The sequence below is a fragment of the Elephantulus edwardii genome, unplaced genomic scaffold, assembly GCF_000299155.1.
Source record: "Elephantulus edwardii isolate Elephantulus edwardi_28Jun2011 unplaced genomic scaffold, EleEdw1.0 scaffold00036, whole genome shotgun sequence".
Lineage (NCBI taxonomy): Eukaryota > Metazoa > Chordata > Mammalia > Macroscelidea > Macroscelididae > Elephantulus > Elephantulus edwardii.
Genome location: NW_006399786.1, coordinates 4,709,630 through 4,732,944, shown reverse-complemented (window position 1 = coordinate 4,732,944; position 23,315 = coordinate 4,709,630). Strand labels below are relative to the sequence as shown.

Sequence of the window (23,315 nt, the reverse complement as noted above, 5' to 3'; positions counted from 1 at the left end):
TGGGTAAATAGATCATGGGTGCTTGAGCCCAGATTCCCATCATATACATATTTTTTAGTCCTAATACAAAATTTCATTGTTATTTCTATTAAAATTCTGTTATCTTAGATGTCACCTAGTTGCCTTTCAACCAAGTTACTATAAAGTCTTGAGGCCTAAATGAACATACATAATAAATTACTTACTGAAATTATTGCAAGAAGACAATGTGGGCAGTAATAGTACATGATCAGTTCAATATATTGCCCTCATCAGCAATGCACAGTTCAAGCATTATACAAAATTAAAGAAAACGTACAGTATTATGCAGCATTTCCCATAATCCCTGTATATTCACCTCATACGCATTAACTCATTGCTTTGGATTTGTGGTTTTGATTTGTGCACACGCATGCGCACACCCCCTCCTCCAAATCCCCCCACCCACAACAAACAAAACAGAAACCAACCAGTGCTTTTCACATGCCATAGAATAAATAATCAAGAAAATCAACCTATAATAACTTATGTTTTCAGACTTTGTGGTTAGCCTGTAGATGTTTAGATCCTGAACATTTTTTTTAAGATCTTGAACTTTAAGCCTTTCATCTAATTATCTTTCTTTCCCAGCTTCATAGTCTCTGAAAGTCTGTTTTCCTCTAGTCACTGATAGAAGTCTAGACTATGAGAGCCCCATAGAACACATTTATAAGCAGTTCCTCTTCTAAATGACTTTGAACCTCTGAACAAAACTCTTTCAAGCAATAGCAGTTTCTGGAGGATCCCGTTTGTGTCTGGAGCTGGCTGGGCTTTGGAAATGCCAGCTTTCAGGGGTGCCAAGGGAGGTCGATAAGGAAGCCCAGGCCAGGGGGAAAGCGCTGTGATAGATGGGGGAATAGAGTGCTTGGCAAGCCCTGATAAGGGCCTTCTAAATCCTGTAGGGCAGCAGTAGGGAAAGTTTCCAAGAGGAGGTGCTGTTTGTGCTGAATCTTGAAAGAAAACAGCCACATGAGTGACGGGAGGAAGAGGAAGGTTTTGTCAGCTGAGGAAACAGGACCTGGCAAAGCAGAGGAGCCTGTTGTGGCCTTAGGGGTTCCAAGAGTTGAAGTGGAGAAAGCCCAGACAAACTCAGAACAAGACAACGCTACCTGCTCAACAATGATCTAATTGGAGACAAACAGCATTCCCCTCCCCCTCCCCCCCCACCCCCGCTTCAAGATATTTGCTGGTAACTTCCCTCCCTCCCCAATCTGTACCTTTAATCAGTTTATAGAAGAAACTACCACTCTTCTGTCGGTTTGTCATACTGTGGGGGCTTGCATGTTGCTGCGACTTTGGAGGCTTCTGTGCTGCTGATATTTCACATACAAGTGGTCACCCATGGTAGACAGTTTTCAGGAGAACTTCCAGACAGAGTCAGTCTAAGGAGCAGAACTCGTCATGCACTTCTGAATAATGGGCCCACAAAACCCTCATGAGTAGCAGCACTCCACTGTCTGATAGAATGCCAGAAGGTGAGCCCTCAGGTTGCTTGCAAGGCACTCACAACACGATTGAGAGAAAGCTGCTTTCACAAAGTAGCAACTAGTTTCATGATGTGGATGGAGTAAAGCTTTCAGCCAATGAAGGGCTTTGATTTGCTGACGTTGTATCACTCAAAATTAGTCCACTGCAAATATTTGTTAATAAACGGAGCACAGAATGTGTGAAGTCTGAGTCTATAAAAATTAGAACATGTCAAAGTTAAATTAAATACATGAAGATTGAGATCATCGGCTTTGATGAACAGAGATAGGCTGGTATTGGCCATTTTGAATCAGACATTACTGTGCAGGGAATCATCACGGAGCGAACCACCAACTGCAGATATGTGAGTTCAGTTTGAAGCTGAATAAAATGAAAATAAGTCCACAAGAGTTAAAATTTGATCTTGACTTTATCGCACTTGAGTTTAAAAGCCATTTCAAGAATTGATTTGATGCACTGGACACTTATGACTGAAGACCAAAGAAGCTGTAGAATGCCGCCAAGGACATCATCCATGAAGAGAGGAAAAGATCATTGAGAACACCAAAATGATGTCAGAGCTAAAGCTAAAGGCAGACAGGATCAAGAAAGAGCACTGATTTCACAGAGCACTCAAGCAGACAAAGCACAGTATTGCAGTGAATTGTGCAAGCAGCTGGAGTTAGGAAAGCATTTCTCAAGCTGAAAGAACCGAAGAACTCACATAGGCCTCGAATTATTGTACTGTTGAGTTCGGTGAGCAAAACATTTATGATGGAAGAAGCATCAGATGAAGATGGATATAATGCACGCAGTCACCATACCAAAGAGAATTAATTGATAGTGAACCATTTCAGGAAGTAGCATACATCAAGAACCAGTGAATGGGACTTAATAAGGAAGTCCAGGCTGCACTGAAACCGCTAGCAGTAAAAGAAATCTCCAGAACCTAATGAAACCATTGAGAGGTTTTGACGAACAGACGCAGCCTTGCGTGTCCTAGGAATTTATAGGACAGCTACCTTACCAGCCAACTAGAAGAGATCTCTTCATTGTGCCTGTTCAAAACAAGTAATCTCATAAAGTATGGAAATTATCAGATAATAATATAATTAATATCACACACACAAGTAAAATACTTGCTGAAGTTTATTTAAAAATGGCTGAGAACCACGTCTACAGGGATCTGCCAGAGATTCAAGCTGGATGCAGAATGAAACCTTATGAGTAGCAACAGAATCTTGTCAGATATAGTGCTGGAGGAGGGAGCTCTGGTCCCAAAGGCACCTAGTTCAAATCCACCACTATTCTGTAGGAGAAGGATGGGCAGTCTCCTCCTCCTGTGTGATTTACTGTCTCTGAAAACCCACTGGAGGGTCAGCTTTGGGTTGGTTCCTTTTCAACAGCACATAAAGACAATAAATGTTGAAAGAGAATATCCTTGGTAGGAAGGCATTGAACACCAAACCTAACAGTCATCCGGACAGCACTTAGTTCTGTGTTATGTGAGATAGGAGTGGGAGTAGGAGTGATGGCAATGACGATGACAAAAGAAGAATCACTCCTTTGAATTGTGGTGTTGGAGAAGAATACTGAATGTCCCATGACTGCCGGAAGAACAGACAAGTCTTGTCTGGAACGAAGTACAATCAGGGTGCCCCTTAGAGCCAAGAATAGTGAAACTATCTCACGTGCTTTAGGCGTGTTTTCCTGAGGGGCCAATCCTGAGAAAAGGACATCCTGCTGGGAAAGGTAGAGGGTCAGAGGAGAGTATGACCCTCAAGCAAGATGGATTGACACAGTGAGTTTGACCATGAGCTTGGGCATCAGAGGTCATGAGGATGGCGCAGGATGGGGCAAAGTTCACATCTGTTGTCCACAGGGTCTCTGTAAGTCATAGTCACCAACCACAAACAACAGCAAATCTGTTTAAGGGCCTAGTATATGAGCCTACAGGGTCTACAGGAGTGGACTTGAGAGCTGTGATGTCATCGGCACCACTTTCTGTACCATCGTACGTGCCTCCCTAGTGTCCAGTGCCATTGTCATCGTGGTTCTGCCCACCTTCTCAGTGAGACCACTCTGTATTCATGGAGAAGACAGACATTGGGTGAGAATTGAATTTGTCTGACCTTCTCTGTGTTAACGTACTACCATGATCTCTAAGCAGTGGCTCTGATCCTTTTTTTCAGTCGTAACGAAAAATCATCCACCGCTGTCCCTTTTTCTTTTTTGCAAGCCTCAGTTCCAATCAGGCACGGTTTTCAGAGACGTGTCACTCTACTCAGTCATTCCTTAGGGATGAGCCCTTTTCCTCCTGTCTTTGTAAAGACAGAACTGAACTTGTGTTCAGTCGTTTCTTAGATCCTTGATCCCCTCTTCGGCCTTGGGTTTGACTCCTTTCATATTGTAGACTGTGGTTTTTAAAAGTCTCCTCATTTTAGAGTCTCGGGCTGTAGACTCTTGTATGGTTTTCCTTAAAAAAAAAAATTCCTTTCCCAAACCTATTCAGTTTACCAGTTTCTCTGCCTTGTGTATGAGCCTGGTTGTGAGCACTGGAGTTATGGAAAACCCTTGCCACCGCTCTTGTCTGTTTTTGTAACTCAAGGTTATTGTTGAGTGCCATTGAGCTAGAACCAACTTACAGCTGACCTTCCAGCAAGTTTTCAGGGGCTCCCATAAATTGCATGGGAGGAAGTTGCTCATCTTTCTCCCTGGGAGAAGTTGATGGATTCAAGCTGTCTGCTCAGGCTGGTAAAATTTGGGCATTGAAGTATATACTGGCTTTCTGGTCACCTTCACTCCCTTTAAGGAGCCCTGGTGGGACTCAGCTGAAACCGAAAGGCTGGCAGGTCAAACCCTCTCTGAGGGACAAAAATGGCGATTTCCTTCTATAAAGATTACAGCCTTAGAAACCCCAAGGGCAGTCCTGCCCTATCTTACAAGTTCCTCTGAATCATAATTGAGTCAAGTATCAATGACTTACTCCATTTGATGTGGAAGATCAGGTTTAAAACCTCTAAGGGCTTATCCCAAGTGTCACCAAGTGTCTGTAGTGACCCTCTGTGTGTCAGAGTGCAATTGTGCTCCATAGGGTTTTTAGTGGCAGGCTTTTGGAAGTAGGTAGACAGGCCTCTCTTCTGAGGTGCCTCTGGGTAAGCTCGAAGCTCTGTCCATTTGAGTAGTCACGAAGGGCATTAACCAATTGTGTTACCAAGAAACTTGACTTGATGCCAGCTCAAAGTGACTCTGTACAAGTGATGAGTTAACAGCAGACCCAAGAAAGCTGCTTCATTCAAGCGGACATCTTTCTGCTCAGCACCCTTCTTTTGTGGTTATGATACTGATAAGAGTAGGACCCTGTAAAGGAAAGAGGAGGAGCCAGAAGAGCAGGAAAAGTGGTGCACAGATGCCTGAAACCCCTGAGACAAATTTGCACCAGGAAATGCCACTGCCCCCCACACACACACTGAGAAGTCCCATAAGAACACGAGACCTCCTGGGGCTGCCCTGAAGCCCCAAGATATGAAGACCAGCTCTGCTCTGCTTCCTGCTTTGATGTGGCTTGTAACATCTCATATATTACCTGTCACGCAGGGAGATCAGGAGGTTATTTCAATACAGCCCTCTCCAAAGTAAGCAAATTTTCACTTTCCATGATTGCAAAAGGTCTCTTGGGCAAGGGACTTCTTTGAAAACTGACACATTAGGAGTGATGTAACAAGGGACGATAGGAAGGTAGTTTGGGCATCAACTAAATCCGAGTTCACAGCCTGGATTCACCGTAAATTAGCTAAATAACCCAGGGTGAGTCATTCAATCTCTCTGCATTGATCACTTTGTTTATAAAATGGTAACAACAGTAACCAATTTGCCTTTGAGTCTGTCACAAGAGCTGCTCCAAAGATTGTCGTGGTTAAATGGCTGGTGCTATGAATGCCTGGTCAGTTGTAAACTTGAAACTTGTGGCTACAGTCTTCCTCACCACTATCCTCTTTGTCTTCATGGAAAACTAAGGCTCTGTTGTACTTTGCGCCAAGAGGTGCTCAGACATCCCATCACCCTTTGTCCTCCCAGGCAGCGCCTTTCCTTGGCAAGCTCACCCTCAGACACTCATCTTCAGGGATTGGAAAGCAGCAGGTGTTGCCTCTTCACTCCAAGGACGAGTGCCAGCCCTTGAAGGGTTAACACTTTCTTGCAGAAGACTGTATCCTCACATGATAAAGCAACAAAATCTATGAAATATTTCCAATCAGGAAGAATAAAAAAGGCTAAGAGGTAGACCAATTAGAGGTATTCTCTATGAGAGAATAGTGATAATTTTATTTCAGAAAGAAACGGGAATATGACTTTCATTGTTGAGTTGACCACTACTCATATAGTGACCTGTGCACAGTGCAGCAAAACCTGCCCGTTCCCATGTCATCCCCATGTTCAGGTGCAGATCTGACTGCTGAAATCATTGGGGGTTTCTTTTCAGATTTTCAGATTATTTTCTGATATTCAGAAGTGGATTGCCAGGCCATTTACCTAGTCTCTCTCAGTCTAGAAGCTCCCCAAAATCCAGTTCTGCATCATGACAGCACATAAGCTTCCACTGATAGCAGGGTGGTGTTTGTTTATTACGTGCATTGACTAGGAGTCGAACCTGGGTCCTTCTATGGAAGATAAGACTTTTATCACAAGCACCATTGCACCTACCCTGATTAGATAGCTATATTGTTGTAGAAGTTTGCTTTGTGAGATTTAAAACAATTTAAAAAAGCCTTCTAACTATATGTTCTCTTGAGGCATGGTGTTATCCAGATAGGATATCTCAGGACCATGTCTCATTTCATTTAATTGTATTTCACTTGATAATTAGTGTTATTGTTGCTCATATTGTATGGGTGAGAAAACAGTATGGCTAGTGTGAGAGTGGCTATACCTGACCTCTACTAACTTTACAAAGGGGAAGAGTCTCCATTTTTTATTATATCAGTATCACAAAACCAATTCCAGTAAGGTCAGATATGCCCCCATGCTTATGCACTGCTATTGTCAAATCTAACACTAGCCATCCTTCTCAGAGTTCATGCTGCTCTTTTGCTGAGTCCACTAGTAATTTGCAATGGCCACACAGAACCCACAGGCGATATTCAGGATTTTGAGGTTTGTTAGGGAGCAATCAGTTACAATTCAGATTGGAAACAGCATGCAATTCTTTAGTCAGGACAGTTTTTCAGACATGCTTGGGGACTCACTGACTTTAAACCTCACAGCTCAGGGACAGTGTTATTACACAGCTCTTTTAAAAGATCTTCCACTAATAAATGACTACACCCCCACCCTCCGTCAGTAAGTTTAGGGGAAGGTCCTCTGCTCTGCCTTCATGGGTGGCAGCTCTAGTTCAGCGCTGCCTCACGTTAGTACTTGACCTCCCTGCACCTCTGTTGCTGCTGTTGTGACAGCTTGTCTGGTCTGGTCTGAGTATCTGCCTAGTGCAGAAATCTTTGACCGGAAAGAACATGCTGCACTTTCTGCTTCTTCTTTCTTTGGGGAGCAAGAGTCCTATTTTAATGCCTCTGAACCTGCCCAATGTAAGCCTGACAAGATGGCAAAACAATGAACTATCTCCTTATTAGTAGTCTATACACATTATTTGCATGTCCGCACCTACTTTGTTGCATTTTTACCATTGTCCTACCCAGCCATGTAGGGAGGAAGCTCTGGTGGCTAAGGAGTAAGGAGCAGCACTGCCAACTCAAAGGCCCACAGTTTGAATCCACCAGCTGTTCTGTGGGAGAAAGTTTTCCCCTGTGTTATTTACTGCCTTTGAAAACCCACTGGAGAGTTAGCTATGGATGAGTTGGTTCTGACTCCATAGCACACAACAACAATAGCAGCCTAGCCATGTGGTCAAAGTCAAAGCCAGTCACTAGGAAAGCCATGCTGAACAGTCAAACAGTTGGACCACAGTAGTTTATTGTCAGAAATATGAATACCTATTATTGGACCCCTCAGATTAACATTCCCGATAGGTCAGTAATTTTTCTTGCACAAATATTGAAATTCAGTTTTGTTTTCCTTTCACCTTTTTAACTGCATTTAGTAATCATCTAGGACCCAGACATACACTGAAGGTTGAGGAGTTTAGGCCCCCCTGGAGTTCCCTCCCTGTTTTTATAAAGCCTATCTTCCACGTCTGCAGGTACTGGGGCCTCTTTCCAGATAAACACTTCATCCTGGCTCTCACACAGCCCTGGGTTCCCAAACTTGCCTCTTTACAGAATTGCTTGCTAGCTTCTGACACGTGCTTGTTTTTATCTTGAGGTTCAGAGACAAGCATGACCCAGAATGTCTGTCTGAGACGGTTCACCACAGAGATGCTGTCGCACAGATAGACCAACTGCTATCTTCTCAAGACACTCGGCAGTTTTTGCACTTCCCCAGGCCATTAACACAGCTCCTCTCTTATGTGTGCACCCAGAGCACAGTTCTGGTTTCTTTGTTTTTATTTTTGTTTTGACTTTTTTGCCTCTAGATAATGAGAATAATTCTCAGACCACCCAAGGCTCAGGGGGAAAGTGAACTGCAGTTGATAAATAATGTCTGACACGGACAAAATGTAGACTGCACAGTCCCTTCCTTATCATTACTCTCCCAGCCCTAAACTCTTAAAGTGTCAGTGACACGGGGGCATACCATAGTCTTCTGCAATTTCAGCTTTGCTTTTTTGACCAGAATGCCTCAGGATTGGTAATTTTAGATCATCTAGCTGTTCAAATAAATTCCATGTTCAGAGTCAGCATATACATGTTGTTTTTAGCACTCACCTCCTCCAAGTTGTGCTGTGGAAGTTCTTCTGGCCTAGAGGGTGAGGAGTTGTGCTGCAAGGCAAAGGCTGATGGTTCATATCCACCAGCTGCTTCATAGCAGAAAGATGGGCATTCTCCTCCTGTTGGGTTTACAGCCTCTGAAAACCTGCTGGAGAGTCAGCTGGGAGTCACTTCTGACTGGGTGGCAGTGAGTGAGTGAGTGAGTGAGTGAGTGAGTGAGTGAGTGAAGCCCTGCTGGGACCCTCCGATCTGAGATCGCAGTCTTGCTTCTCGCAGTGACTGTATCCTTCCCTGTTCTCACCCCTCAATTAAGGTTTAAGCTGGATCAGTGGGATCCTTTTCATTTATATCATCCTCAGATTCTCAGGAGGAAATTCTTAATACCAACGGTGCTGCAGTTCCCTTCCTCAGACTATTTCTTCCTCATGCATTCCTAATGTCAACTTTCTCTCTCTCTCTCTCTCCCCCCAGCCTTGATATTTATTTCCTAATTAGCAATTATAAAGATTTTAATGGTTACTAAAGCCTGGGTATTCTAGAAACTGATAAACTTACATACATCAAAGGGGAACCTCTGGGGTAATAGCATTAACCAAGGAATTGCATCTTTTTAAAAGAATTTTATACGTTTTCCAAATTTGAATGATTAAATATTACTTTCATAATTAAAATTTTAAAAACAAACCCCCTAAACTAGTAGTTTTCAGCCTTCTATTTCTCAGCTTCAGAATTCTTTGTTTAAATCTCATAGGGAAATAAATGAAAAAGTAGCTGTTCTGGTTGGGGGTGTCTGTGCGTGTATGTAGAGGCACCTCCCTCTATTGCTGGATGTTCTGTTTTTCATCCCCAGAAGAGAACACACATCTGGACTCCCTTTGCTCATCAAATAGCAAATTGTTTGAGCCCCAGAACTGGCCTCTCTTGTTGGAGAATTTGTGCCTTTCGGCAAAGAGCCTGACTAATGTGAGTGGTGCTGTGAGTTGTGTAGCTCCACTGTTTCTGAGCTAGGAGATGCCTTCTGTGTGTCTGTGGGATAGTAACGAAGTGTACCCTTTCTCCGGCAACCTCCAGTTCAGCTCGGAAGGAGGGGGAAGAGAAGGAGAAGGTGGAAGTTATAGGCAGGTCCCTTTGCCAAGGCAGTTCTTCAGAACTCATGTGACGAAGTTATTCTCCGGATGTTCTCAGCTGGTCCTAAACCCCCTATACTCCCAGGCTCACCTTCAGTCAGCTGTCGCCTTTGATATATGTGCTAGACGATTGCATTCTGGAGGGATCAACACCCCACTCTCCCCTGGACTGGCTGGTTTCAGTAAGGGTGGTGTAAGGAGAGAAAACACTGAGTCATATGTGTGCTGAAGGACTTATAGGAGCCCTACCTCTCAGACTCCTTTCTGTCTTCATTCTTTTCTGACTACTGGGGGCTTCACCACTATTGTGAGTGAACTCTGATCTCAAAGGAGGTTGAGCCACAATGGAGAATCCTGTAATAGCTAAAAAGCTAAGTTCTTCCTAAGTTCTCCTCTGACCTCTCGCAAGGATACAAGATTTGAGGAAAGATGGGGGGAGGAATCTATGTCTGTGAATTTGTTGACTGTAAGCCTCTAAATTAGCAGGGAGCTCTGGTGGCCTAGTGGTAAGAAACTGCCCTGCAATACCAAAGGTACACAGTTTAAATACACCAGCTATTCTATGGGAGGGAGGAAATGGGCATTCTCCTCCCATGCAGTTTACTATCTCTGAAAACCCACTGGAGGGTCAGCCATGGGTCAGTTCTGAGTCAACAGTATATAACAACATAGGTTATAGAAGTAGCTCTGGTGGCCTAGTGGGTAAGGAGTTGTGTTGCCAACTCAAAGCCTGTTGACTGGGTTGTACAATTTGATGGAGGTGGGGTTTGAGGGAAATGGAAAGGATTTGTTAGAATTTGTAGTAGAATTTTGTAAATAAACTAGTGAAAAAATTTTTTAAAGGAAGCCTGTTGACTCAAATCCACTAGCTGCTCAAGGAGAGGAAAAAATAAGTAGTCTCTACCTAAGCAATTCACAGCCTATGAACACCTGCTGAAGCATCAGGTTTTGACACACAGCAGTGAGAGATGGATGCAGTAAACATGGAAGTCAAGGGCACCAGCTCTAAAACTAGGCTCGCTGGGCTTGAAGCCTGGTGCTGCCTCCTGCTAACCCTTGTCACCATATCCACGTAATGTATGCCAAAGCTATGTTCATGTCAGTTCTCCTATTCTTGAAAGGGAATGCCCGTCACCTCTACCAGTTATCATTGATTCAGCCCTGACCCAAGGTGATGCCAGCTCACGGCAACCTCGTGTGTATCAGACAGAATTATGCTCCAAAGAGTTTTTCATGGCAGGTGTTTCTGAAAGAGATCCCCAGGCTGCTTCTGAGGTACCTCTGTGTGGTCTTGACCTCTCGGCCTTTCCATTATGGTTAACCATGCATAACCATGCATACTTTTGCTTCCATTTGAGGGAGTAGCCGAGGACTCGACCATTCCTGCCTGTGAAGATTAAATAGGACAAAGCATGTGAAGTGTGGAGCTGGATCACAGTAATGGTTTCAGAAATGTGTGTCATTGTCATAATTTTGTTTGTTGTCCTTAGTCATACTGCCCGCTGGTCTCTCTGCTTCATTGTGAATGTTTACAAGGAGAAAAAGCTAGTATTTTGGCCTGTGTGGTGACTTTGCTTTGTAATGGTAACTAGACTTGTGAGCATAGCTCTTGAGACATCGAGGAACCTTCATGAGCCCTAAAAGCAGCTGCTACCTGGACAGGTAGATGGTAGTTTTGTGTCCACAAGGTCAGTGGTATTGCCACTTAACAGGGGCAACTGAGCCTTCATCTCTGCTTCTAGAAACAACTCATTCTACACTAGTCATGAGCGTGAGCCAGAGTCGTGCACTGTTTTGGATACTAGTGCTTGAGTACTTATCTTCTAAATTGCACAATGTTGACAGAGAATCTCTTAGACTCATTTGTCTAGATCGCTAAACAGAGGCTCCTGGCTGACATTGGTTAACAACTCATAACCACAGCTTGGACTGAGTCTCTGAGATGACAGAAACCCATCTTCTGTCACTCTACAGTCTACCCCTTTTATCATTTCCCTAAAATTACTCCAGAGAAGTTTTCCACCACCTTTAAATATTTAGAGCTCCCTGTCTTTTCCCGGTTAGGACAGATGCATTTTCCGGAGGTTACACACACACAGCCGTCCCAGGTCTGCCACCTGATGGATAAAGCCCTGACCCAGGCCTAGCTCCTTGTTCTCATTCACCTTGCTCATCTCTGGGTGCCTTCCCAGGACAGACTTGAATTTGCCATATTTGCAGGTTCACACTGGCCTTGCCTGGAGACACCAGAGCCTCCCTGAACCTGTGACGAGCAGAGAGATGTTTGCTGCTGGACAGACCTGGAAGAACTCTTCTCTTTTGCCACAGATGCAGATGTCCATCTGCTCTGGAACCCCTTTCTCTACCTGAGGGGGGCCGTCTGGAGGAGATACCTCGTCCATCACTGTGGCTCCCTCAGGGTGACCGCAGCCGACCTTGTTCTGTGTCTCCTCCTGCCCTGCACCCCGGGGAGCACCAAGGCCACATTCCTGTCCTCTTTCTCATTGTGCCATTTCAGTGTGGATAGAGGTCACCACACTCTTTGCAAATGGTGTGCATTTTCTGTATGCTGCTGTCCTGTCCTCACCCATCCCTGGCACCTCTGTTTCACACCTGTGCCGCCCTTGGAGAAGCACCAGGACACACTTCCAGAAAATGGCCTCTTGCCTTTGAATTTCTTTCTGTTGATTCTCTGGTCAAGCTAATGGCACACCTTTGTCCTGTCCTTTCCCCTGACTTTCCTGCTTGTCTATCGCAGAACCCATAACTATTAATATTGGCTTTTTTTTTTTTTTACATTTCCTCCCTGTATGTTTTAAACGAATGATAACTAAAATTATTTGATTTCCACAGTGCTGGCACTTCTGGCCTGTGTTAATAACTCCTTTTGGCAACTGCCCTCACCCCCTTATCCACTGTCACCTTGTGACACTTGCTGGTGTCTGGCAGGCTCCAGCTTCCTGACACTCTTCTCCAGGAGCCACTCATGTCATCCTGGTCCTGAGTCCCCTCTATGACCAGGATAGACCAACCTACAGGCTAAAGGTGAGTTGGGATCACAGGATTCCAGTACTAAGTTATCTTAGTACTGCTCTCACAGAAATACCCCAAGTGGGTGGCTCCGCGAAACAGAAATGTACTTTCTTCCAGTGTAGGAGTCTAGAAGTCTGAGTTCATGGTGCTGGCTTTAACAGCAGGCTATCACTTTCTGTTCAGAGGAGAAATCCTGGACTTAGCTTCACTGGCCTTCTTTGCTTATGTTCACTTAGCTGCATCTTTCTGTTTGTGCTTCTTTCATACCTCAAAAGGTGGTTGATTTAGACAGACCCTGTGCTCACATGGCCTCATTAACATAGCAGAGAAATGCTAATGCCCAAAAGGGACACCTCCCTAGGTTTATTACTGTCTGTATTATTTTCATGTTTTTGTTGTTTACTGAAAGTCTGTTCTGACTCTTAGAGATCATCCCTCACTTCCCTCAAGTCACTTCTGACTTACAGTGACCTTCCATCAGAATCCTCAGACTGTAAATCTTTCTCCTTCAGAGAGGCTGCTGGATTTGAACCACCAGCCTTTCCTAGGTTGACATTTATGGCAACAGATTGCCAGGTCTTTCTCCGCAGAGTCACTGGCAGGTTCAAACCCCTGACTTTTTTAGTTAGCATCAAGGCATTTAACCCTTTTCCCACCAGGCATTCTTGTTCCTTCTGTGCAAGGATAAGGATTTCCAGCACATAATTTTTGGGGCTGTAATTTGGTTCATAATGCTGGTTTTAAGGTCTGTCATGACTTTGTCATTGGGGCATTTCAATCCCAAAGTAGCAATTTTGTTTCAGCTCTCTTGGTTTGCAAAATAATCATTTGAGGTTTTTAAAAATGTATTTTCCTCCACATTTTTTTGCAAAATAATTCCCTTTCATTCATTCAGTAAATATTTATTGAGGATGAATTTTGTGCACAACATGAAATGAGATCAAACTTCTGGAGCTTATAGTCTAGTGGGAGAGAACTCAAAAAAGCGACTGGGTTTTTCTCCCTTGTAACCAGCTTATTGCACCATGCAGAAATGTCAGCCATGAAAACTGTCTGAAGGAGAGGCTCGAAGACTGTGTAAGCATGGGGTGCGCAGTGCCTCTGAGCAAGTGCTTCCTGGACCAGCAGTACCTGCAGAATTGTTCAGAATTGTTCAAATAGGAATTTTCACATCCTACCCTATACCTTTCAAAAGACTGGTCTTTCTTTGACAGTACACCCAAGTATGTGAGATGCATTTTCACCATCCTTACCTGTAAGGAGCACCCTGATTGCATTTCCTCCAAGACATACCTGTTTGCTCCTTTGACAGTCTGTGGGATATGCAGTACTCTTCTCCAACACCACATTTCAGAGACATCAGTTCTTCTGCCATACTTGGGGAAAGGCGTCATGCTGAGAAGGGGGAAGGGTCGGAGATAAAAAGGACAACTCTAAACAAGACAGACCGACACAGTGGCTGTAACAGTGGGTTCATGCGTATCTGAGATGGTGAGGATGGCACAGGATGGGGCAAGGGTCAGATCTGTTCATAGGGTTGCAGAGAATCGTAGTTAACTTGACTGCATCTAACAGCAGCCACCATCCTAGACCGACTGAACTAGAAACTGAGACTGTTTTACTGTATCTTGAGAGGCTTGTGATGCACACTTAAGAACCTAAGTGCTCTAGGTTGTCAAAGAAGGCTTTTCCGAAGGAAGGACTTGCAAAGTGGGAACTGAAGAATGACTTAGCAGTGTTGTGGATGAGAGGGGAAAAGTACTCCAGACAGTGTCAAAACCCTGTAGTGACAGCTTTTGAAAGATTGAGTATCTGCTGGAGGAGAAAAGGGATGGAAATAACATGAGAGCTTGGCCAGGGGTTGGGATAGGCAGGCTATGAATCGTTATCAAGGACAGAACACTTGGAAGCTGTTGATGTGCTTTCAACCTAGAGATGGTACAGTCTTACCTGTTGCTACTTACAGATTAGTTCTAGTACTGTATGAAAAGAGACTGGAAAGGAACAAGAGTAGGTCAGCTGGAGTCTAGGGAAAGATGATGTTAGCTTGGATTAGGGTGGCTTCAGGGGAGTGGAGAGAAGGGTCCAGTCCTTAGGTGGTATCCACAGATATTGTCAAGGATGACTTCGGGGTTTTGTGCTGGCCCAGCAAGATGGAGGGCAGTGATGCCAAGTATGGCAGTGAGGAAGAGATCAGAAGGTTTTGTTGAGTTTGAGCAATCAATCAGATAGTAGAATATGGGTCTGGAACTTTAAAGGAAGCCAGAGCGGAGATACCCCTTTATGTAGAATTAATAGCTAAGAGACCACAGGAACACGAGACTTGATGAAACTGTTGTTTACCATCAGTGAGAACCAACTCCAAGCTGACTCTCCAGGGAGTTGTCAGAGGCAGCAAATCACATGGGAGGAGAGTGCCCCTTCTTTTCCTGCAGAGCTGCTGGTGAATTCGAACCACTTGCTTTTAGGATTATAGTGCAGTTTCTTATCACTAGGCCACCAGAGCGCCCTGATGGGATTATCTAGGGAGAGAAAAATACAAGTGAGAAACAAACATTAATGTTTAAGCTTGGAGTGGAGGGGGAGGCTCTCAGAAAGACACTTAAAATAACCAGAGAGGAGAACATGGAATCACAGAGGCCAAGTGAAGAGAGTTTCAAGGAGTGAGTGCACAACAGTGGTGAGTAAAGAGTAAGCCCAGAAGAGGCTGGAGAATGCCTGTTCGATTGAGAGATGGGAGTGTCATCTAACAGTGACTGTGGTTGTGTGCAGCTGGTTCAACCCTGTGCCGTGCCATCCCATTGAGCCACAGTTCTCATTGCCTGATTGTCAAGAATGGCTTGTCAGTTCTTTCTTCTTCATCTTAGTCTGGAAGCTCTGCTGAAGACTCTCAGTGTCATGGCAACACACAGGCTTTCCACTGACAGATGGTGGCTGCCTGTGAGGTACAGTGGCTGGGTATTGAGCCTAGGTCTCCTTCATGGAAGATGTGAATCCTACTAAAGAAAAACCAGTGGTTCCATGAGTGGCCTTATCTGGACAGATGTCAGTAAAGAGAGAAGCTGAAATGAAATGACTTGAGGGGGGAATAGAAGGTAAGACAATGGAGAGGCCTGCACACTGCTTTGGAAGTGGTAGGCTGTGAAGAGAAGGAGAGCATTCGTTGTGGGAGGTATGAAGTCAGAACATATTGTTTGGATTAATTTGTTCCATGGAAGCGATTCCAGCATATAGCAGCCTGAGAAGCTTGTTGATAGGAGAAGGTGAAGAAGGGAGGTGTGTTCAGAACAGGTTTCCTGGGCCAGAGTCCTCAACACAGGTGGCTAGATGTCCACAGGCTCTGGCCATGCCTCCTCCAGCCTAGACTTGGGCGAGCCCCTGTGACTGCTGAGGGCCAGCCTCTCTGACCTGGAATGCCTGCGGGCCTCCCCTCCTTGGCCTCTCTCCTCCTGCCATCTCGCCTGCCACAGCCCCTTTCCTGCAGCCTGCTCAGCTGTTTTCTCAGCTTTGTTCACCCACTGTTAAGTTATTAACTTGTCAGGGTCTAGACTCCCCACTTCCTTTCCCTCTTTGAACTGCCTCTTGGCTCCTTTCCTGGTCATTGCCTTGGAAAGTCAGCCTTTGGGCAGCACCAGCAGGCACGCAGAATGTCCATAAACATAACAGTATAAAAGGTTTGAAGGCTTTTTAAAGAACTTGGTACAACTGAAGCAGGAGTAATAGGAGCAGCCATCTCGCCGTTGTCCTAGACATGAAGGCAAATGGTGAGCTTAAAATAGACTTGATTCAAACTGATTTGTTCAAAAGGCATACAGTTGAAAGGATTGCCAGTTAAGGACCAGAAGATTTTTACATGTTAATTTAAAGATTCATTTAGGATCAGTCATAATCTTGCACTCATCCTTTAAAGCCCCCTCAAAGGAAACGGCAAGTTGTTTTTAGGAGAGTATTGTACCTCTGGGGAACCTGGTATTTTATGCAGGTTCTCTCAGAGAGATTCGCAGAAGTGACTTAAAACTAACTGAGTCCAAAAACCCACACAAACAAACAAAAAACCTAATTGAGTGATGTCATCATTGGCCAGACTTTTTAAATCTTGAATTAACTTCTTAGGGCATGATGGACTAAGGCGCACAGACTGTGTCCTCTTTCCATTGACCTACATAACACAGACCAAATTTTCTTGTCAAAGCACAAGATTAAGGGAGACATAACAATTTGGTGCATCAATTACTTATGTCAGGGACGCTGGCAGTGTAGTCTAGAGAGGAGTTGAGCTGCCGACATAAAGGCTATGCCTCTGGTTCAAGTCCACCAGCGTCTCCTTGGAAGAAAGAAGGGCAGTCTCCTCCCAAGCAGTTTCCAGTCTCTGAAAGCCCCCTGGAGAATCAGCTCTGAGTCATTCTTGATCCTGGACAGCAGTGAGTGGGTGATTACTTATGTTTTTACACTTATGCCTTTTACCTATGCCGTTCTATGTATTCGTTTTCATCCTTTGAGGCTCGTACTATCTATGGTTTTACAAATAAAGAACTAAGATGAGAGGCTGTTTGGTAGTTTCCCAGGGTCGGTATCTTTAGAGAGTAGGTGGGGACACTCACTCGTGGGGAAGCCGCAGTGGGTGTAGCTGTCACAGTGACAGTGATGACAACACCTACCACACACTGAATCTTCAGTGTGTCAGGAACCTTCGGACATGTGACAATCCCCTAACAACCCTGCCGTGATCCTCAGCGTGCAGAAGAAGCAGCAGGCTGAACTACTTGTATAAATTTAGCAGTTTAAATGATGTGAGTCGTCACACACCTATTAAGTCAAGACCAGGGACCTCAACCCAGCCCCACTCAATTGCTTTCCTTTTTTTCTTTATTGTTGCACATTTTCTTCCCGCCAGCCACCCCGCAGTGCACCCCACACGCCAAATTGTTGTCATACATATAATGCATGTATTCCTTTGGACAGTCCTTCCCCTTATCTGTTCTATTGCAGTGTTCATTACCTACCCACTTTCCCCCCATTTTCTCTCCAACTCCCATCATATCTGTCCTGTTTTCTAACAGTGGTGTTGTACAATATTTATCCTTTTGTGACTGAGATATTTCACTGAACATAATGTCCTCCAGATTCCCCATGTTGTGTAATATTTTATGAATTCATTGTTTTTCAGTGCTGTGTAATATCCCATTGTATGAATGTACCAACGAAAGTTTTTTTATCCATTCATGTGTTGATGGGCACGTGGGTTGCTTCCATGTCTTTGCTATTGTGGATAATGCAGCAATAAACATGGATATGCATACATCTGTTTGAGTTGTGGCTCTGGTTTCTTTAGGGTATATTCCCAGTAGTAGAATTGCTCAGTCGAATAGTATTTCTATTTCCAATTTTTTGAGAAAGAACCAGACTGCCTTTCATTTTGGCTGTACCGTTCTCCATTCTCACAGCAGTGAATAAGAGTTACAGTTCCTCCACATCGCCAGCGTTTGGTGTTTGCTGCCCAGTTGAACTTTGCTATTTTGCTTCATCCACTTTCACATTCCTCTCCGAAGTGCATTTGTTTATCAAAATTAGAGAGGTTTCCCTCTAAAAAAAAGCCGAGGGCATGGGGGAGGTGAATATTTTGTCTAGTATTGTTGAATAGACAACTGCCTTCCATTTCTGCTGGGCCAGAGAAGAGACTATTTATTTCCTTTTCATCCCATGTCAGCCTTGGCCAGGGAGGAGAATCCTGATGTTTCTGTGAGCCTGTAAATTTTGGTTTTCCATTCTCTTGTCCATTTAATAGCTTCCCTGTCAAAACCCACCAGGAAGCCAGAAGGAACCAACAAGAGCTGCCAGAGAGTCAGAGATCACAGGACTCTGAACAAGCTCCTGAATCTGAGGAAGAGCCGCTCAGCTCCTCCTCTCCCAGGAAATCAGTTTCATTTTACACAGAATTCGCACAGTCTTTGGTTCAAACCAGGGAGTTTGAAACCATGGAGTTGGCATGGACTCAGCTGACCCTCCAGCTGGATTTGCGGGTTTGGAGGCTGTACATTGCACAGGCGTTGGTTGCCCATCTTTCTGGTGGATTCTGATCATCAGAGAGTCACCACTCTTTGGGTCAGTAGCGCAATGCCCTACAGAGTGAGCCACCAGAGACCCCCAGGGACCAGACTAAGGGAGAAATTTAAAAATAAGAGGAATCAGAACTTGAGAACCAAAAATACACCTTTACTCTTAGTGTGGACTATAAGTACAGCACAATTAAACACTGCATTCTATCAGAAAACATTCATTTATGATCCACCATATGTCACCACATCTTTCTTCCTCGTCTGTCGTCATCTGGAAACTCTGCTGAAACCCATCCACCACAGGTGACCCTGCGAGTAGCCAGTATGTGAAACACTGTGGGCACAGTATCCAGCATCACAGCCACCAGGGAATGGCAAGCTGACACCAGGTGGTAGAGAGGGAGGGCGCACAGTGCTATTGTGAAGTTGGCTCAGACAGCACCATGCATCCCACAGCAGCAGTTTATCAGTCTTAATACTGGTTTTCACTAAAGTAATGCTGAGAAGTCCAGAAACACTGACACTAAATCTTGTACATTTCCCATTTAGAAAGGTAGTGATGATATAAGCAGCGATTTTTTTCCCCCCAGAGAAAGGAAAAGAAAAACACATTAGTGTTTTATCTATTTTTAAAATCTAGCCATCCAAGAAAGATCCCCCGGTTCTCTTTCTTTGTGTCCCTGAAACGGCATCTGGCATTCAGTAGACTGGAGCTTCAGAAGGATTCGTTTCCTGAGGGGCCTGCGGCACCCCGTCTCATGGTGGCCGAGCAGGAAGCTGCGTCCCTGGATGTATTCCAGGAGGGCTTTAGAGGAAACCTCTGAGAGCTCCATGTTTATTTTTGCTTCTTCACATGAGCCAATACAAAGATAAAAAGACTCATTGAAGTTGTTATCAGAATCATTGAAGCTGTTATCGGAATCATCATCATCTTTGTCCAGCTGGGAGGATGGAACTAGAGGTCGAATGCTTCCCCTCCTGGAACACATTTGAAACCTGATGGGTCCAACCAGCTCATCCCCAAGCAAGCAGGGCGGGAGGAGTGGACATGGAGGAGAAGGGCAGCAGATCTGGGGGCTACTCACCACCATAGTGTATCAGGAAGGAGGTAATTGTCCCCTTCCCCTGACGTGAAATGTCCTCCTCCTGCTGACAAGTGAGATTGGAACTTCCAAGAAACCATAGCCTATTGCTGCTATGTAAGGCCAGGTGTGGCAGACCTGCCCACGGTGGGGTTCATGCACCTCTGTTTAGGAAAAAAAATAAAATCAGGGGCTCTCTTATTGGGAGACAAGTGGCATTTCAGAGAGCTGTAGGTGGTCACTGAAATCCTGGGGAATTAATAGTTAAGCTCACTGCTATGCAAAGGCTGGAGGAAAGTCCACCCAGAGGTGCCTCAGAAGAAAAGCCTAACACTCTATTTCCCAAAACCATCATTAACAATCAGCAGCATCAGTGTGGATGGTGAAGAGATTGAGATAGTTAATAGTTTTAGTTTGCTTGGCTCAGCAATCAACACTCTTGGTAATAGCAGCCAGGAAATCAGGAGATGAATTGCATTGGGAAAGTCAGCTGTGAGGGACCTCTCAAGAGTACTGAAGAGCAACGACATGAGGCTGGAGACCAAGGTGCGCCTGATCCAAGCTATAGTCTTTGCAGTTATGTGCTATGCATTGGAGAGTTGGACCATGACTAGGGATGATAGAGAATTGATGCCTTTGAGCTGTGGTGCTGGAGAAGAGTGTTGAATATACCATGGACTGCTAGGAGAACAAACACGTTTGTCCTAGAGAGGGTGAAGCCAGAATGTTCCTTGGAGTCAAGGATTCTGAGGCTTCATCTGACATACTTTGGGCATGTTGCAAGGAGGGAACAGTCCTTGGAGAGGGACGTCATGTTTGGGATAGTGGAGGGACAGCACAGGAGAGGAAGACCCTCGATGAGATGGATCTATTCTGTGAGTGGAGTGGTGGGAATGAGTGTGTTTGAGACGGTGAGGTTGGCACAGGATAGAACGGCATTTGGGGCTCTTGTACATAGGGTCGCTATGAGTCACAAGCGACTTGATGGCACATAACAACATCACTAACAACTCTGTGAAGCAAGTTCTACACTGACCCTAAGCCCAAGTCTAGACTTCATGACACATGGTGCAGGCAGCCAGGACATCTGGGGCTGGAGACCGTGCTGTGGATGGATCTTTCTCATCAGGATAGAGTCAGCACTTCACAGGTCACCAAACTGCCTCAAAATCCTAACCCACTACCAAACAGGGGCAGGACTTTTCAGGGAAGAGGGAGGGGGCAAATACAAACTCCCCATCCCCGACACCCCACCAGCGCCTGAGGGCTGCACTGTGGAATTCCTCTGACCTGCACTCTGTGGAATTAGCAGGAGTTATCTGTACAAATCCCCAAGTCATTCATCAGTGAGCAAGCCAGCCTTACTTCTGAGGGCCGTTCACTGACCTCCCATAACTCCTTGTTAGGAAATACCTACTCAGCTGTGCTCTAACATGACCAGGGTCAGGGAGGAGCCCAGCTGTGTGCTGTCTGCTGTCTGAGTTCTCTGTCTGGATTCCCTTTTCAGCTATCTTTCAGATCATTCAGAGCATCAGGATGGGCATGTGAGAAGGCCACGGGTTCGAGGCTGCCCACCCCACGGGGGGCGCAGGACCAGGGAGCATTCGGCCAGGTGTCAGTGAAGGACAAGGACAGCGCCTTCGATAGCTCACAGGTCACTTCATCTTGGATGTCAGGCCTGCCCTCGCCCAGGCTGTCCAGCTCATCGTGCCCCGAGCAGAAAGGACATGGACTTTTGTGTAGACTGTCTGCGGCGCGCTGCGTGTGCTCCCGGGTCACTCATGCCTGCATGCGGCCCTCTGAATGATTCCTGCCCCACCGTCTACAGAAATTGGTTTTACAAATAAATGTCTTTGTTCAACCTTACTGTGTGTGAGTGATAATGAGAAAACGGAAGTGAAGGAGAAATCAGAACACCTCAAGGAATTTCGGGCTGCAGGGAACTTGATGCCACAGTTGGAAAGGGGTAGAATATGCGGCCTCGGGACCAGACCTAGATTTATCCAAGAAGTCCCAGGCTTCACCTGAAATACATTTCTAAGGCAGCTTTGACATGCAGCCAACTCTTCATTTTGCTTGTTTCTTGTATTCCAAACCAGGAGAGGCTCCTACACTGCATGTTAAGATTGTTGTTATTGTTAGGTACAGTTGAATTGACTACAACTCATAATGACCCAATAAACAGCACATGGAAACCTTGGCCTACCCTGCACCCTCCGCACAATTCCTGCGGCGCTCAGGCCCATTGTTACAGTCGCCATGTCAGTCTATCTTACTGAGAGGCCCTCTCTTTCTCGGACTCCTCTGCCTTTGCCAGCAGGATTTCTTTTTTTCCAAGCACCGACTCCTTCTGTTAACACGCCAAAGTACCCAAGCCAGTTTCACCATCTTAACATAGTTACACCTCCTCCAAGACAGATTTGTTTGTTCTTTTTGCAGTCCGTGGGATATTCAGGACTCTTGTCTACTGTGACTCATAGGCATCCACTCTTCTTTGGCCTTCCTTCAGTAAAGTTTGGATTCGCTTTTATTTCCTCTGTGGTTGGCCTTAGGAGCCCCTGGAGCAGACGTTCCAGCTCTTTCTGTGAAAACCATCAGATCCAGAGTCATCCCTAGCCCTACAGAGACATCACACTGGGCTGTGGATAGAAGCCACTTCAGATGCCATGGAAGAAAGGCCTGGCAATCTGCTTCCATGAAGATTTTTCCCTCTCTCTTATTGCCACCACTTTGCTTCCAACATAGAACTGTCAATCTGCTCCCAACTTACAGCTGACTCTCCATTGAGTTTCTGAGGCTGTAAATTGCAAAGCAGGAAATTATCCATCTTTCCCCTAAAGAGTCAAACCACCAGACACTTGACCTTTCAATTAGCTGTGCAACTCTACAGACTATGCCGCCAGAGCTCCTCTCCACAAAGACCACAGCCCAGAAATCCCAACAGAACGCTTCTGCTCTGTAATGTGTGGAGTTGCCATAGTCAGAATCCATTAGACCATGGGCTTAATCTGGATAGAGCAGGAGTCCTGAGGGTTCTCTGTGAGGTCAGCTGGAGAATGTGTGGGGACCACTTAGTGCTTAGTGCTGGTCACTGTGCCCACTGTCTGTCAAAGCATGGGCCACCCACATCAGCATGACATCACCATCGCAAGCTTTGTACGTATGTGTGTACAGGCTCACAATTTCACACAGGAGCTTGGGTCCCACCTCAAACCTACTGAAATGAATTTGTTACAAGTCGGGCCAAGAAAAACATGCCTTAATCATCTCACCAGGTGAGGTATATGCTCTGAACGTTGAGAACCTCCAATTTAACTCAAGACGAACTGAGGCTTTGCACTATTCCAAAGCCACAGACGCTGTGAACTTGGTCTTGGGTCGATTTCTATGGGACCAGGCAGATCATAAGGAGTTAACACCCTCAGCTGTTCACAGATGGTCTAGGTCTGGGGGTCCAAGGCCACCATATGCACCTCAGGAGAAAGACCTGGCACTGTCAATTTTTTTTTTAAATACCAAGCCATATTTATTGTGCAATATCAATAGTTATTTGTGGGATCTTGGTTTAATATTCTTCATATCCATTTTATCTGCCTAGGTTTCAACAAAACGCTAACACCCTAACTATAAATTTCATGATATTCTTCAAACACAAAGCACTAAAAGCACTGGTGATTCATATTATAATTTAAAAATATTTTAAAATTTTACAGA

General features: G+C 45.0%; 1 protein-coding gene across 1 annotated transcript in view; it reads right to left on the bottom strand.

Annotated features, from left to right (window-relative positions):
* The window catches only part of LOC102873194 (coiled-coil domain-containing protein 47-like), a 34,325-nt gene that overhangs the window by 9,278 nt on the left and 1,732 nt on the right, over positions 1–23,315 (bottom strand). The gene's annotated exons all lie outside the window — the stretch shown is intronic.